The sequence below is a fragment of the Talpa occidentalis genome, unplaced genomic scaffold (genome assembly GCF_014898055.3).
Source record: "Talpa occidentalis isolate TD23 unplaced genomic scaffold, MPIMG_talOcc4v2.1 talOcc4.6, whole genome shotgun sequence".
In the NCBI taxonomy this organism is placed as follows: Eukaryota; Metazoa; Chordata; class Mammalia; order Eulipotyphla; family Talpidae; genus Talpa; species Talpa occidentalis.
The window spans coordinates 67,844,922-67,860,108 of record NW_023604972.1 but is presented as its reverse complement, the minus strand read 5'-3'; the positions used below and the strand labels follow the sequence as shown (position 1 = coordinate 67,860,108).

At 35.8% G+C, this 15,187-nt stretch overlaps 1 protein-coding gene across 3 annotated transcripts in view; it reads left to right on the top strand.

Annotated features, from left to right (window-relative positions):
* The window catches only part of CAMK4 (calcium/calmodulin dependent protein kinase IV), a 293,642-nt gene that overhangs the window by 194,806 nt on the left and 83,649 nt on the right, over nucleotides 1-15,187 (top strand). The window lies entirely within an intron of this gene.

The window sequence follows — 15,187 nt, the reverse complement described above, 5'->3', positions numbered from 1 at the left end:
GAGTTAATGCATATCTATTTAAAAATGAACACTAAATGCTGTTCATAAATTTCATTTACAAAGATAATTGGCTGAAATATTCATATTTAACAGGGTCATCTAAATATATGGCAAACAGCCAGTAAAGCAATTAACCACTCTATAAATTGTTAGTGGTTACAGAAGATAGAATTTTTTTCTCTCTGGATATTGTTGTCCATATCATTGCCCTGGCAAAATCAACTTGGATTCTCCATGAACTTTTTTAATTGTACAGTTAATTTTAAAATTATATCAAGCTAAAAATGTATCCTACATTATTTTTCATGTATTGCTTTCTTTCTTGAAAGTCTCTTTTTCCTGTACTAGGTTAAAACCAGATTTAATTAATTGTAAGGATAAAAATTCATTCCTGGTTTAATGATGATTCTAATAGTATCTAATAAATGAATTAATAGAGCAACTGATGAAGAGATAATCATATTAGCCCATTATCATCAAAATGGTTGTAGTTAATTAGTGAAAGGACTATTCTATAGTCCTTTCCAAGTGAAATCTGATGTTTCATGAAGAAAATAAATAAACTTCATGCTTGATTAAAATTTTTGGAGTAGCTCAGTGATTTTCTTGTGCCCAAGAAAATGAAAAATAGTTCTATAAAATTATATCATTGGGAAGAGAAAGCTCCAGTAGTTTTCTGTTGCATCCTTCTTATAGACACAACTCTTGAAACAGTGAATGAATTTTCTAAGTTCCCTCCAGTGTGAGGTTTCTGGAGGGGATAATCTAAGTAAAATAAGCCAGAAAGGGAAAAAATACTTCGTGGTTTCACTCATATGTAGAATATAGAGAGATAAAACAAAGAGCCAGACAACACCAAACCAAAAACAAATCCTAGAAATGTGACTGAAAATCTGAGGTTACCAGAGAGACAGGTGAAGATTAGAGAAGAAAGAAGATCCGGTACAATGGACAAAGAAGGAGGATTATGAGGACCTTGCTGGTGGGTGTGGTGCAGTAGTATCTACTTGAAAAGGTGGGATCCTATATTTCTGAATCATTTACAGTGTTGTAAAGCAGTGTTACTTTAATTTAAATATTGTGGAAAAAGAAATGAATATTAGGGAAGCATCCAGTGAGATCCCTCAAAAATGTCCTCTGTATGTTGGGATCCTAATTATTTTACAGTTAACCAAGGTTAGTATGAATATTTTGAGAAATTTTGGTTGTGTTTTTTAATGTGTGCTACTAATTTAAGCATACATTTTTGTTGATGAATAAGATAAATCACTTTATTATAGGAATATCATTTTTCAAGTGTTTTTGTAGGGAAGGCTTGTAGTATAGTGTACATGAAATCAAAATATGTATATTAATGAAGACTTGGAAGTTGAAGTTTTACTTTGTTAGAGAACAATGAGAACTATATTTTGTAGATTACCTTGTCTTGACACACTAAAGGTTAACATTCAAGTTTTTTTTTTACATTTTTTAACTTTTAAACAATATTTGCTTCCCCCCACCCCCTCAGATTGAGTCCCCATAGAATTTCCTTCCCTAAGAATTTTCAAGTTTTTTTTAAAAAGAAAATGATTGCATTTTAAGACAACTGATTGAACAATATTCTTAGTCTTATGAATAAATTTTTAAAAGTATTTCCCTATGTTTACCTAACATCTTTATCAGAATATCTTCTGTATCTTTGAAATTGTCTTGTTTATTATATTTTCTTGTGTTGTTATTTACCTAATTTTGTCTACTTATTTCCCAATACCATACTGCTTTGACTACTATAGTCTTACAGAATAGTTTGAAGTTTGGGAGAATGATAGCAACATTCATCTTCATTTTTTGTCAAGTTTGCTATTGCTATTTGGGTTCTGTTTCTGGTTCCATATAAATTTTAATAATGTTTGCTCTATTTCCTTGAAGAATTCTGTTGACACTTTGATAGAGATTGCATGACTAAACCTCAGAAACATTATGCAAAGTGAAAAAAAGCCAGGCACAAATGTCTACATATTGAATATGCAATAAATTTTCAGATGGGGAAAATCTAAAGAGACAGCAAACAAACCAGTGGTTGCCTAGGACTGGGAACGGGAATGTGTCGGGGAAGGGGTAAGAGTAAGAGATTTAAGTATTTCAGATTTGATAAGCTCTTTTTCTCCCCCGGTATTGTTGTAGAAGAGAAATTTATCCCCTAACAATGACTGGGGAAAAATAAAGTAGGACACTTGGGGAAGTAAGTGGTGAAATTTGGAGTGGGAATATGAGAACATACAAGACAGGATAAGGACTTTTGAGAAGCACTGAAGTCTGTTAAGGCAAGAAGTTCTGTGTGTTTGGAAACTTTGATCTGCTATTTTATGTTGGTTAAATCTCTCTGTATCTCTCAAGCAGTTTTTTATATCATCTGCTTTTTCCTTGCCTTTTACCTTACTTTTTGCTTTTCTCCTCAATCTCTTTTCCTGAGTTCTTTTTCTACTTTTCATTCATTTATGTCTATGTTTCCTGAAGTTCTTCTAAAGGTGAATTTGAAGCTCTCTTGCTTCAACCAAATTGGTGACTGCTGTCTCAGAGAGATGAAAATAGTATTTCCAACAGTCTGCTAGACATTTCCACCTACAAGTTTCATGCACACCTCTAAATCAGTATTTCCTCAAATGAACTCTGCATCCTTCTGTAAACTCTCAATCTCATTTCCCCTTCTTACCTCCATGAATTGATTTACCAACTATACTAGTCAGAATTAATTTCTCCCCTTTCTCCTCACTTTTCCTGCCATTCTCCATAATTTTTCTCTAAGCAGCTCTCAAAGCCATTCACTCTCCTCTTTCCCGTTCTTACTGCTTCTGCTCTTTTGAGCCTTCACATCCTCTTTCCCATCAAAACCGCCTCTTCATGGTCATTAGTTTCATTTTCTTCCATATATATTTAAAATTAAGATTTGACCAGGTCAGTCCAGCAAGATACTCACTACTTCCAGTTAATGTCAATTCTTTCAAACATAGCATGCAAGGCCACTTACATTCTAGTCTCAAGTTTCCATTCCAGCTTCACTACCACTTTCTTCCCTTCTCACCACCATATTAACCACAATACATTGACTTGACCCTCAGGGATCACATTGCCCAGAATGGGGAAAGTAAAAATGTGATAGAGAGATCCTAATATTATTTTTTTTAAGATTTATTTATTTATTTATTTATTTATTTATTTATTTATACAAGAACCAGGGTACAGGCCAGATGCGCAGGAGGACATTCAGCAGAGACAGAGCAGGGAGCAGAACAGGCAGACTGACGAAATACACAACTGAGGGAGGGGAGCAGGGGGCACGACAGGAGAGGTCTGCCACGCCATGTGGGACCCTCACAGACCGGGATTGAACCGGCACTGCAGAGGCTGCGGACAGCTTCACAGCACTGCACTCAACCACTTGCACCACCAGGGGAGGCCCGACCTAATATTATTATTATTATATTTTTTAAATATCATTTTTCCATTACTATTTTTTTTAAGATTTATTTATTTATTTATTTATGCAAGCACTGGGTACAGTCAGAAGCGCGGGAGGGTGAGAGAATTCACCAGAGCCAGAGCGGGGAACAGAGCAGGCAGAAGGACCGAAGTACACTGCTGAGGGGAGCAGCAGGCGGCAGGAGAGGTCTGCGCGCCACGTGGGACCCTTCTCCAGTGGCCGGGGAGCAGCCGGGGATTGAACCGGCGCTGCAGAGGCTGTGGGCAGCTTCGCAACCCAGCGCTCAACCGCTGCACCACCGGGGAGGCCCCCTAATATTACTTTTAATACTATAATCACCTTTCAGAAAAGTAAGTTAGGGCTTATAGGGACAAACACAGTATCGCCAGATTTGAAAATACATGGTGAGGACTAAGGACATGAAAAAATAAACACAAGGATCAGTACACAAAAGGCATATCATAATATACTTTGTGTTTTCTAGAGAGTGGCCACAAATTTGATTCTAAATATTCATGTGGATGTGATAAATGTTATCACTGGGATATAAATACAATATTGGAAACAAAATAAGGGATTGTATATATGATTACTGACTTTGGAGGAAAGTAAATTTTTTAAAAGAAATGAAAATCTGTAGGTGTAAGTAGAAGTTCAGATCAAATGATGTCCAAAAGTCCAGCATACTGGCAGGTATTGTATGTGAATACTTTAAGTTCCATTTGAGCTCCATTCTCTAGCTATGCTAAACTGAAGGCAAGAAGTTGCAAGATAAACAGGCTTTTCTTTTGCTGATGAGAGAATTGGACTAGGTAGGTAATTCTGTGGTCTGATTTACTCCTCTATTTCTTGCACTGGCAACTTCCTGGTCAAAATTTCCCTACTGTTTCTTTAGCTTTCACATTCAACAAGTGGTAGTAGTGCCTTTAAAACTATTTGATTTTAAGCATATAAATTTAACACCCATTTGGAGAATTCTTAGTAAAAAAATAATACAGACCATGATTACATCAATGAAATAAGAAAAATCAGTGAATAAAACTTTAATAAAGGAGCAGATTTACAGAATTCATTTTAATACAATTTATTATATAACAGCAAAATAATATGAGCAGTCCTTAAGACTTGGTTACCAGGTGCTTGCTTTTAGGACACATATACTAAAATTAGAAAAGTTTGGTTCCTGAAACTACTATTATTTAAGGTTTTTACTCAGTGTCATTCACTTCTTCAATACATATTCTTATCATACTAATATCTTTCTCTTGTAAAATCTGATAGCATCTTCATTTGAAGAAAAGCTCCCAGTGTTGGAGAAAGCCATAAGATTCCTAATCAAAGTGCCAGGAAGTCTGAGGGGCCTCAGGGCATGATCAGATTAGAGCTCCTCAGCTGCAGTGCCTATGCTATGCTAACTGCTGAGACAGAGCTGTGTTCAATTCAATTTGCAGCAATTAGTATGACAGAAACAAATGCACAAAAATCATGTTTTAAAGCAGATGCATAGAGAGAAATGGGCAATGCCTGTGTTTTCTCATCCTGCAATTTTAAAATAATGATAAGGAAAACAGCCCTGACTGTGGGCAAGAGGTGCATGAGGCCAACAGAGTAATAACAGAGGCAAAAAATACAGCCTGAAGCAAGCAGACTGAGTGAGTCTGGGGAAATGCAGTTTGGATCCAAGAAATGCACTGCAGTGGTGCCTCTGTCCCCATCTTCAGACATCTGCTAGCCCCTTAAGAATTGAAGGACATATAAGAACTGGGGCTCCAGGGGGTCTTTTGGATCATTGTTGTGACCAAAATCTTAGTAGAAATTTCACTTTTAGCACTGAGACTTCTGGACCAACCCCCAATGGGAAGTTGAGCACCATAGTGCAAACTACATGGCCCTGAGCCTTGAAAATGATGTTAAGATGTCAGTAATATTTTAACTGCCTTTTCATTATTTTACAAAGCATGAAAATGAAATGAGTTAAATATTTTAAAAATGAAATGAGTTAAAACAGCAATAAATAAACTTAAGCCAAAATTATCCTATTTTTACAACTCTAAAACCCCTACAATGATTGAATATACTTCATTGCTTCTAAAAATTGAGATTATTAATATATTTTGCATAGAACTATAATCTGTTGATGATATCTTGATTATATTCCCTTGTTCCAATTTTCAATGACATTTTTGTTGTAATTCCTGCTAAATTTTACATAGGAATTGTTACATGTTGTATCATGAAAAAAGTATTCCATCTTGCTTAATTTGAAGTACCTTGATACTGTTCAAAATAAATTTCCAAAGACATTCATGTCATTACACTAATATCCAAAAACTGTGTAACTGGGTTTATTCCTAAGGCCAGCAATGAGCTTTCTACTGTCAACAGAGAAATAATAAGACTATAAAATAATCAGAAAGCAATTATTTAACAATAGGAATCATGATCCTAGTCTCAACCAGGGGTCAGTCTTAAGGTTTTTTCCACCTAAAATTTTAAAGGATCAAGCAGGGAAGCAGTTTGAATTTAGATCATTTGTTTTGAAACTTTTAGATTGACAAGATTTCTTCAGGCAGAAAGCTATGTCGTGGGGTCCTTTGTAATAATCAGCAGATGGTCTCCTGCTCTTTCCTAATCACCAATAAGAATAGAAGGAGGGTCCTCCCCAGTGGCACATCAGTTGAGCGCTGGGTTGCGAAGCTGCCTGCAGCCTCTGCAGTGCATGTTCGATTCCCTGCCACTGGGCGAGGGTCCCACATGGCACGCAGACGTCTCCTGCCGCCTGCTGCTCCCCACAGCAGTGTATTTCGTCAGTCTGCCTGTTCTGCTCTCTGCTCTGGCTCTGGTGAATTCTCTCACCCTCCTGCGCTTCTAACTGTACCCAGTGCTTGTATAAATAAAATAAATCTTAAAAAAAAAGTAAAAAAAAAAAAAAAGAGAACGAGGACTTGCTATACTGTACAGTCATTGTTTACTTTTCTAATTTTCTTTTTTTATTTTATGTATTTTTTACATCATTCTTCATTTTTTTGCAATGTATGCTTTCTCATCTCAGGTGTAGTCCCCATGAAATTCCCACCACCAATTCATCCGTGTACCATCACCATAGTTCCTTGTGCTGTTTTGATCCTATTTCCTACTTCCCCCCTGTGGAATGTCTCTGATTTATAGTTCCTTGTTGATTTTGATTTTCACTTTATTATAATAATTTTTCCCCTGATCCCTTATTTGGATCCTCTACATTGCTCCTATAAGTGAAACCATTTGGTATTTTTCTTTTACTCACTGACTTATTTCACTGAAAATGATCCCTTCCAGCTCCATCCATGTTGCTGTGAGTGGCATGAGTTTTTATCGTTTTTGATCACTGAGTAATATTCCATTGTGTATATATACCACATCTTCTTGATCCAGTCATCTATATTTGGGCATTTGGATTATTTCCAGGTTTTACCTATTGTATATAGTGCTGCTATAAACATAGGTGTACAGGTGCTCTTTTGAATCACTGTTTTTGTATCCTTTGGATAGATCCCTAGAAGTAGAATTGCCAGATCGTATGGTAGCTCCATTTTTAGTAGACTGAAGAACCTCCAGACAGCTTTCCACAATGGTTGGACAAGTTTGCACTCCCACCAGCAATGTAGGAGAGTTCCTTTTCACCAAATCCTCGCCAACATTTGTTGTTGCTTGTTTTTTTGATATGTGCCATTCTTACAGGTGTAAGGTAGTATCTCAGTGTGACTTTGATTTGCATTTCTCTGATTATAAGGGATATTGAACATTTTTTCATATGCCTGTTGGCCATTTACATTTCCACTTTGGAGAAATGTCTTTTGAGTTCTTCTGCCCATTTCTTGACTGGATTGTTTATTTTGTTTTTGTTGAGCCGTGTGAGTTCTTTGTATATCATTGTGATCTTTGAACAAAGATTTTTTCCAAAGATTTTTTGCAAAGATTTTTTTCCCAATCTGTGGGGTGTCTCTTTGTTTTGGTTAATGTCTCATTTGCTGTGCAAAAGTTTTTCAGTTTGATGTAATCACAGTTGTTTATCTGTGCCTTCACTATTTTTGCTTTGGGTGAGGAGTCTTTAAAGAAGTTTTTGAGATGTATATCTTGTAGTGCTTTACCTATATTTTCTTCTAAATATTTTATGGTTTCAGGTCTTATGTTCAATTCTTTTATCCATTTTGAGTTTGATTTTTGTGCATGGTGAGAGATAGTGGTCTAGTTTTTCTTTTCTTTTTTTTTTTTTTTTTTTTGCATGTGGAGGTCCAGTTTTCCCAACACCATTTATTGAACAAGCTGTCCGTGTTCCACTGGATATTCTTTGCTCCTTTGTCAAAGATTAGTTGTTCATATAAGTGCAGCTTTATTTCTGGTCTCTCTATTCAGTTCCTTTGGTCTGTGTGTCTGTTTTTGTTCCAATACCAAACTGTTTTAATTATTATGGCTTTGCAGTATACTTGAAGTTAGGAATTGTGAAACCTCCTTTCTCCATTATTTGCATCAGTAGGGCTTTAGCTATTCATGGTTTTTTGTGGTTCCATGTGAATTTCATCAGTTCTATTGTTCTATTTCTTTGAAGAATGCCATTGGGATTTTTATTGGAATAACATTGAATCTGTATATTGCTTTTGGGAGGATGGCCATTTTAATAATGTTGATTCTTCCAATCCATGAGCAGGGGATGTCTTTCCATTTCTTTGTGTCTCCTTCAATTTCTTTGAACAGTGTTTTATAATTTTCTTTGTATAGGTCTTTCACCTCTTTTGTTAGTTTTATTCCCAAGTATTTGATTTTTGTTTGGTTTCAATTATAAAAGGGATGGTTTCCTTGATTTCTTCTTCTTCTGATTGACTTTGTGTATAGGAAGGCTACTGATTCTTGTGTGTTGATTGTGTATCCTGCTACTTTACTGAACTGGTCCATTATTTTGAGTAGTTTTTCTGTGGAGTTTTTAGGGTTCTCTATGTATATTATCATATCATCTGCAAATAGTGATAGTTTCTTCTTTCCCTATCTGGATTCCTTGTATGTCTTTCTGTTGTCTTATTGCCCTGGCTAGGACCTCTAGTATTATATTGAAGAGCAGTGGTGAGAGAGGACATCCTTGTCTTGTTCCTGATCTGAAAGGAAAGGTCTTCAGCTTTTCACCATTGAGAATAATGTTGGCAGTGGGTTTGTCGTATATGGCTTTTATCATGTTAAGGTATGTTCCTTTTATCCCGAGAATTTCAAGGACCTTCATCATAAATGGATGTTGGAATTTGTCGAATGTTTTCTCAGCATCTATTGATATGATCATATGTTTTTTGTTTTTCTTTTTGTTGATGTGTTGAATTACACTTATCGATTTTCGTGTGTTGAAACATCCTTGTGCCCCTGGGATGAATCCCACTTGATCATGGTGTACTATCCCTTTGATGCATTGTTGTATTCTGTTGGGAAGGATTTTGTTGAGGATTTTTGCATCAGTGTTCATTAGAGAGACTGGCCTGTGATTTTCTTTTTTTGTGCTGTCTTTGTTTGGTTTTGGCATTAGTGTAATGTTGGCTTCGTAGAACTGATTTTGTAGTATTCTTTCTTTTTCAATTTTTTGAAAGAGTTTGTGAAGGATAGGAATTAATTTACTGCTGAATGTTTGGTAGAATTCACTTGTGAAGCTGTCTGGGCCTGGACTTTTGTTTTTGGGGAGTGCTTTGATTACTGCCTCAATTTTACTTCTTGTAATTGGTCTGTTTAGCTGTTCTATTTCTTCTTTGTTCAGCTTTGGATGATTATATCATTCTAGAAATTTGTCCATCTCTTCTAGGTTGTTGAATTTGTTTCCATATAAGTGTTCATAGTAATCTCTGGTTATTTTTTTTTATTTCTACTGGGTCTGTTGTGATTTCTCCTCTTTCATTCATAATCCTGTTTATATGTGTTTTCTACCATTTTTAATTTGTGAGCCTGGCTAGAGGTTTGTCTATTTTGTTTATTCTTTCAAAGAACCAACTTTTGGTTTCATTGTTCTTTTGGATTGTTTTTTTAATTTCCAATTCATTTATTTCTGCTTTGATATTTATTATTTCCTTTCTTCTACTGATTTTAGGGTTTTTTTGTTGTTCTTTTTCTAACTCTTTGAGATGTGAGATTAGTTTGTTTCTTTGAGTTCTTTCTTGTTTGTTGATGTGAGCCTGTATTGCTATATATTTTACTCTTATTACTGCTTTTGCTGCCTTAGCAACTCATACAGAATAATTAACATAGTTTTTAGAGATGAGGTAGTATGTGATTCAAAGTTGATTCCACACCACTTCTTGCATTTTGCGTTGGGAATATCTGCATAGATGTTCTGTTTCTGGACCCATGACCTATGAACTTGCAATAAATATCACTTCAGGGCCTCCCCTGGTGGCCCAGAGGCTGCCCACAGCCTCTGCAGCGCCAGTTCAATCCCCAGCCACTGGCGAGGTTCCCACATGGTGCACAGACCTCTCCTCCTGCGCCCACTGCTCCCCTCGGCAGTGTATTTCGTCAGTCTGCCTGTTCTGTTCCCCGCTCTGGCTCTGGTGAATTCTCTCACCCTCCCGCACTTCTGACTGTACCCAGTGCTTGTATAAATAAATAAATAAAATCTCAAATAAATAAATAAATAAATAAATATCACTTCCAAGTCTAATGTTAAGAAGTTACTACTCCTCTGATACAGAATTCCTGTGATAAATAGTATTGCCAAAGGAATTGTGCAAATGTTCATATTTTGAAATTTTTCTTGCTTCCAATCACTTGTCAATTGATCTTGATTCCACAAACATTTATGACTGTTTATTATGAACATAGCTTAAAGCTATTCTCTGTGGGTGATCAAAGCAACAGTCTAGTAAGAAGGATAAAATTTTTACCATAATGCCATATGGGAGACATTGCCCAAACACACCTACTGTAGTCATGTGACCTAAATGAAAAGGAAAAGATTGTGAGACTTCATTTTCCTTTGCATGGCTGCTAATATCTTCACTTAAAATTTTAGCTCTGAGTTATAAACCTGTATTTGCAACTGGATAAGTTCACTGCTATTGATCTTTCTTGACAGCTGTGCATGGCCTGTGGGCAGCTCTACTTATAAAATATTTAATATTGGATGTCTGAGATCCAGAAACCTAAGTCAGTGACAATATGATTAATAAATCATCTCAGAACAAAATTCCATTTAACATGAGAAGTCTGGCACAGATAGCAGAGTACTGGGGACTGAAGGTGATTGGTTGTTGGCACTGGAAGTTAGTGGAGGGTGAGTGAGCTAAGTGCACATATGAGGGTGTGATGTTGTAATACAAAAATCATATAGTTGTATAAGTGACTGGGTATAATAAAATTGGGAAAAATATAATTAATTGAGTGAAGAAACTTAAGCAATTGAAAATTTTGTTATCAATACAGATATTTTTATTCTTATTAATTATGAACACTCGGACATCTTATAATGCATTTTTTTTTATTTTTATCATCTCTTCCCCTTTACACACCTTCAATTCTTATTTTAAGAACATGTTATCGATTTTATTATTTTTTATTTTTTTTTATTAGCAAAGTACATCTTTATTCAGTTGTTGGTGACTTTCGATGTTGACCCGTATATCAAGGGGTCTTGTAGTCTCCTAGACCAAGGGTACAAGAACCTCATTATTTCAGATGTAAAGTAAGAACATTGAATTGATTCCCAAAGGTGTTTTCAGTGCTCTTTGTCGCCAGAACCAAATAATCTGGCAGAGTAATGATTTTTTTTTAATAATAAATTTTATTTTTATATTCCCCATATAATTGCAACCCCCCCATTTTGACCCCAATCCCTCCCCTCCTGCAACCCACCCCCCCAAAAGTGTCTCTGGTTCATAGATTTTTGTTGATTTTGATTTTCACTTTCTTAGAGTTATTCATTTTCCTGGTCCCTTATTTAAGTTTTCTAGATTCCTGCTATGAGTGAGACCATCCGGTATTTTTCTTTTTCTTTCTGGCTTATTTCGCTGAGCATGATCCCTTCCAGCACCATCCATGTAGCTGCAAATTGCATGTGTTTATCTTTTTTGAATGCTGAGTAATATTCCATGGTATATATGTACCACATCTTCTTGATCCAGTCATCTATTTTTGGGCCTTTGGGCTGTTTCCAAAGCTTAGCTATTATAAATGGTGCTGTTATAAACATAGGGGTGCAGGTGTTCTTTGGAATTGATGTTTCTGTGTCCTTTGGGTAAATACCTAGGAGTGGAATTGCTGGATCATATGGAAGCTCTATGTTTAGTAGGTCCAGAAACCTCCACACAGCTCTCCATAGTGGTTGGACCAGTTTGCACTCCCACCAACAGTGCAGAAGAGTTCCTTTTTCTCCACACCCTCGCCAACATTTGTTGTTGCTAGTTTTTTTAATATGTGCCATCTCACTGGTGTAAGATGGTATCTCATGGTAGTTTTGATTTGCATTTCCCTGATCACAAGTGATGTTGAACATTTTTTCATAAGCCTGTTGGCCATTTGCATTTCCTCTTCAGAGAAGTTTCTTTTTAGCTCTTCTGCCCATTTTTTGACTAGATTATTTTCTTTGTTGCTGTTGAGTCTCATCAGCTCTTTGCAGATTTTTGTGATCAATCCTTTATCATTAGTGTTGTGTGCAAAAATGTTCTCCCAGTTGGTGGGGTTTCTCTTTGTTTTTGTTATTGTCTCTTTTGCTGTGCAGAAGCTCTTTAATTTGATGTAGTCCCAGCTGTTTATCTTTGCCTTCACTATCACTGCTTTGGGTGATGTGTCTATAAGATGTCTTTGATGTGCATATCCCGTAGTGTTTCGCGTATATTTCCTTCTATGTATTTTATTGTTTCAGGTTTTATGTCTAGTTCTTTAATCCATTTTGAGTTGGTTTTTGTGTATGGTGTGAGGTAGTAGTCAAGCTTCATTCTTTTGCATGTAGCAATCCAGTTTTCCCAGCACCATTTATTGAACAAACTTTCTTTGCTCCAATGCATATTCTTTGCTCCTTTGTCAAAGATTAGTTGACCATAAATCTGTGGGTTTATTTCTGGATTTTCTATTTGATTCCATTGGTATGTGTGTCTGTTCTTGTTCCAATACCATGCAGTTTTGATGATTATGGCTTTGTAGTATAGCCTGAAATCTGGGAGTGTGATGCCTCCATTCCCTTCTTTTTTTTTTACAGGAGAGCTTTGGCTATTCGGGGTTTTTGGTGATTCCATATGAATTTCATCAATAATTGTTCTATTTCTTTGAAGAATAACATTGAAATTTTTATTGGAATAGCATTGAATGGGTATATTGCTTTTGGTAGGATGGCCATTTTAATAATGTTTATTCTTCCAATCCATGAGCAGGGGATGTCTTTCCATTTCTTTGTATCTTCTTCTATTTCTTTTAACAGTGTTTTATAGTTTTCTTTGTAAAGGTCCTTTACCTCTTTTGTTAGATTTATTCCCAAGTATTTGATTTTTTTTTGTTTTGATAATAAAGGGGATTTTTTTTTCATTTCTTCTTCTTCAGATTTATTGTTAGTGTATAGGAAGGCTACTGACTTTTGAATGTTGATTTTGTATCCTGCCACCTTGCTGAACTGATTGATGAGTTTAATTAGTTTTTCTATGGAGTTTTTGGGGTTCTCTATGTATATTATCATATCATCTGCAAATAGTGATAGTTTGACTTCTTCTTTTCCTATTTGGATTCCTTGTATGTCTTTCTCTTGTCTTATTGCTCTGGCTAGGTCTTCCAGTATTATATTGAAAAGCAGTGGTGAGAGTGGACATCCTTGTCTTGTTCCAGATCTTAATGGAAATGCTTTCAGCTTTTCAGCATTGAGAATAATACTGGCGGTTGGCTTGTCATAGATGGCCTTTATGATGTTGAGGTATGTTCCTTGTATCCCAAGAATTTCAAGGGCTTTTATCATGAATGGGTGTTGCACTTTGTCGAAAGCTTTCTCGGCATCTATTGATATTATCATGTGGTTTTTATATTTCTTTTTGTTGATGTGTTGGATAACGTTGATTGATTTTCGCATGTTAAACCATCCTTGTGTCCCTGGAATGAATCCTACTAGGTCGTGGTGAATTATCTTATGGATACACTGTTGGATTCTGATAGCTAAAATTTTATTGAGAATTTTTGCATCAGTGTTCATTAGGGAGATTGGCCTATAGTTTTCTATTTTTGTGTTGTCCTTGTTTGGTTTTGGTATTAGTGTAATGTTGGCTTCATAGAACGTGTTAGGTATTATACCTTCCTTCTCAATTTTTTGGAAGAGTTTGTGACGGATAGGCACCAATTCGTCTCTGAATGTTTGGTAGAATTCATTTGTAAATCCATCAGGTCCTGGGCTTTTTTTGGGGGGAGGTTTTTGATTACCATTTCAATTTTGCTAATTGTAATTGGTCTGTTTAGGTGTTCTATTTCTTCTTTATCTAGCTTTGGGTGATTGTAGAGTTGTAGGAATTTGTCCATCTCCTCTAGATTGTTGAACTTGTTTACATATAACTGTTCATAGTAGTTATTAATTATTCTTTTGATTTCTGCTGTGTCCGTTGTGATTTCTCCTCTTTCGTTTATTATCCTGTTTATTTGTGCTTTCTCCCTTTTTGCCCTTGTGAGCCTGGCTAGGGGTTTATCTATTTTATTTATTTTTTCAAAGAACCAGCTCTTGGTTTCATTGATCTTTTGGATTGTTTTTTTAGTTTCGATTTCATTTATTTCTGCTTTGGTTTTTATTATTTCTTTTCTTCTACTGGTTTTGGGGTTTTTTTGTTGTTCTTTTTCTAGATCTTTGAGCTTCGAGATTAGGTTGTTTCTTTGAGTTCTTTCTTGTTTCTTGTTGTGAGCATCTATTGCTATATATTTTCCTCTTATTACTGCTTTTGCTGCATCCCATACATTTAGGAAATTGGTGTCCTCCTTGTCATTCAATTCAAAGAATTTTTTAATTTCTTCTTTGATTTCCTCGTTAGTCCAGTGGACTTCCAGTAGTGTGGGTTTCAATCTCCACGAGGTTGGAGAGTACCTTGCCTTCTTTTTATGGTTTATTTCTAGTTTGATGCCTTCATAGTCAGAAAAGATGTTTGGTATGATTTCAGTCTTGGTGTATCTGTTGATGTTTGTCTTGTGCCCCAGTATATGATCGATCCTGGAGAATGATCTGTGTGTGCTTGAGAAAAATGTATACTCAGATTTTTTTGGGTTTAGTGTTCTATATTTGTCTCTTAAGCCCAAGCACTCTAGATCCTTATTTAGAGCTTTAGTGTCTTTACTTATTTTTTGTCTCATTTATCTATCCATTGTTGATAGTGGTGTGTTGCAGTCTCCCACTATGTATGTGTTTTCTCTGATGTCTGTTTTCAGAGATGCCAATAGTTGTCTGATATATTTTGGTGCTCCTTCGTTTGGTGAATATATGTTAATGAGTGTTATTTCTTCTTGAAGTATTGTCCCCTTGATCATAATGTAATGACCACTGGGGTCTCTTTTTATCTTTTTAAGTTTGAAATCTCTTTTATCTGCTATGAGTATAGCTGTTCCTGCCTTCTTTTTTGGTCCATTTGCTTGTAGAATTGTTTTCCATCCTTTAACTTTGAGTCTATTTTTATCTTTTGCAGCTAAATGTGTTTCCTGGAGACAGCAAAAGGTTGGGTTTTGTTTCTTAATCCAGCCTGCAACTCTGTGTTTTTTTATTGAAGAGTTTAG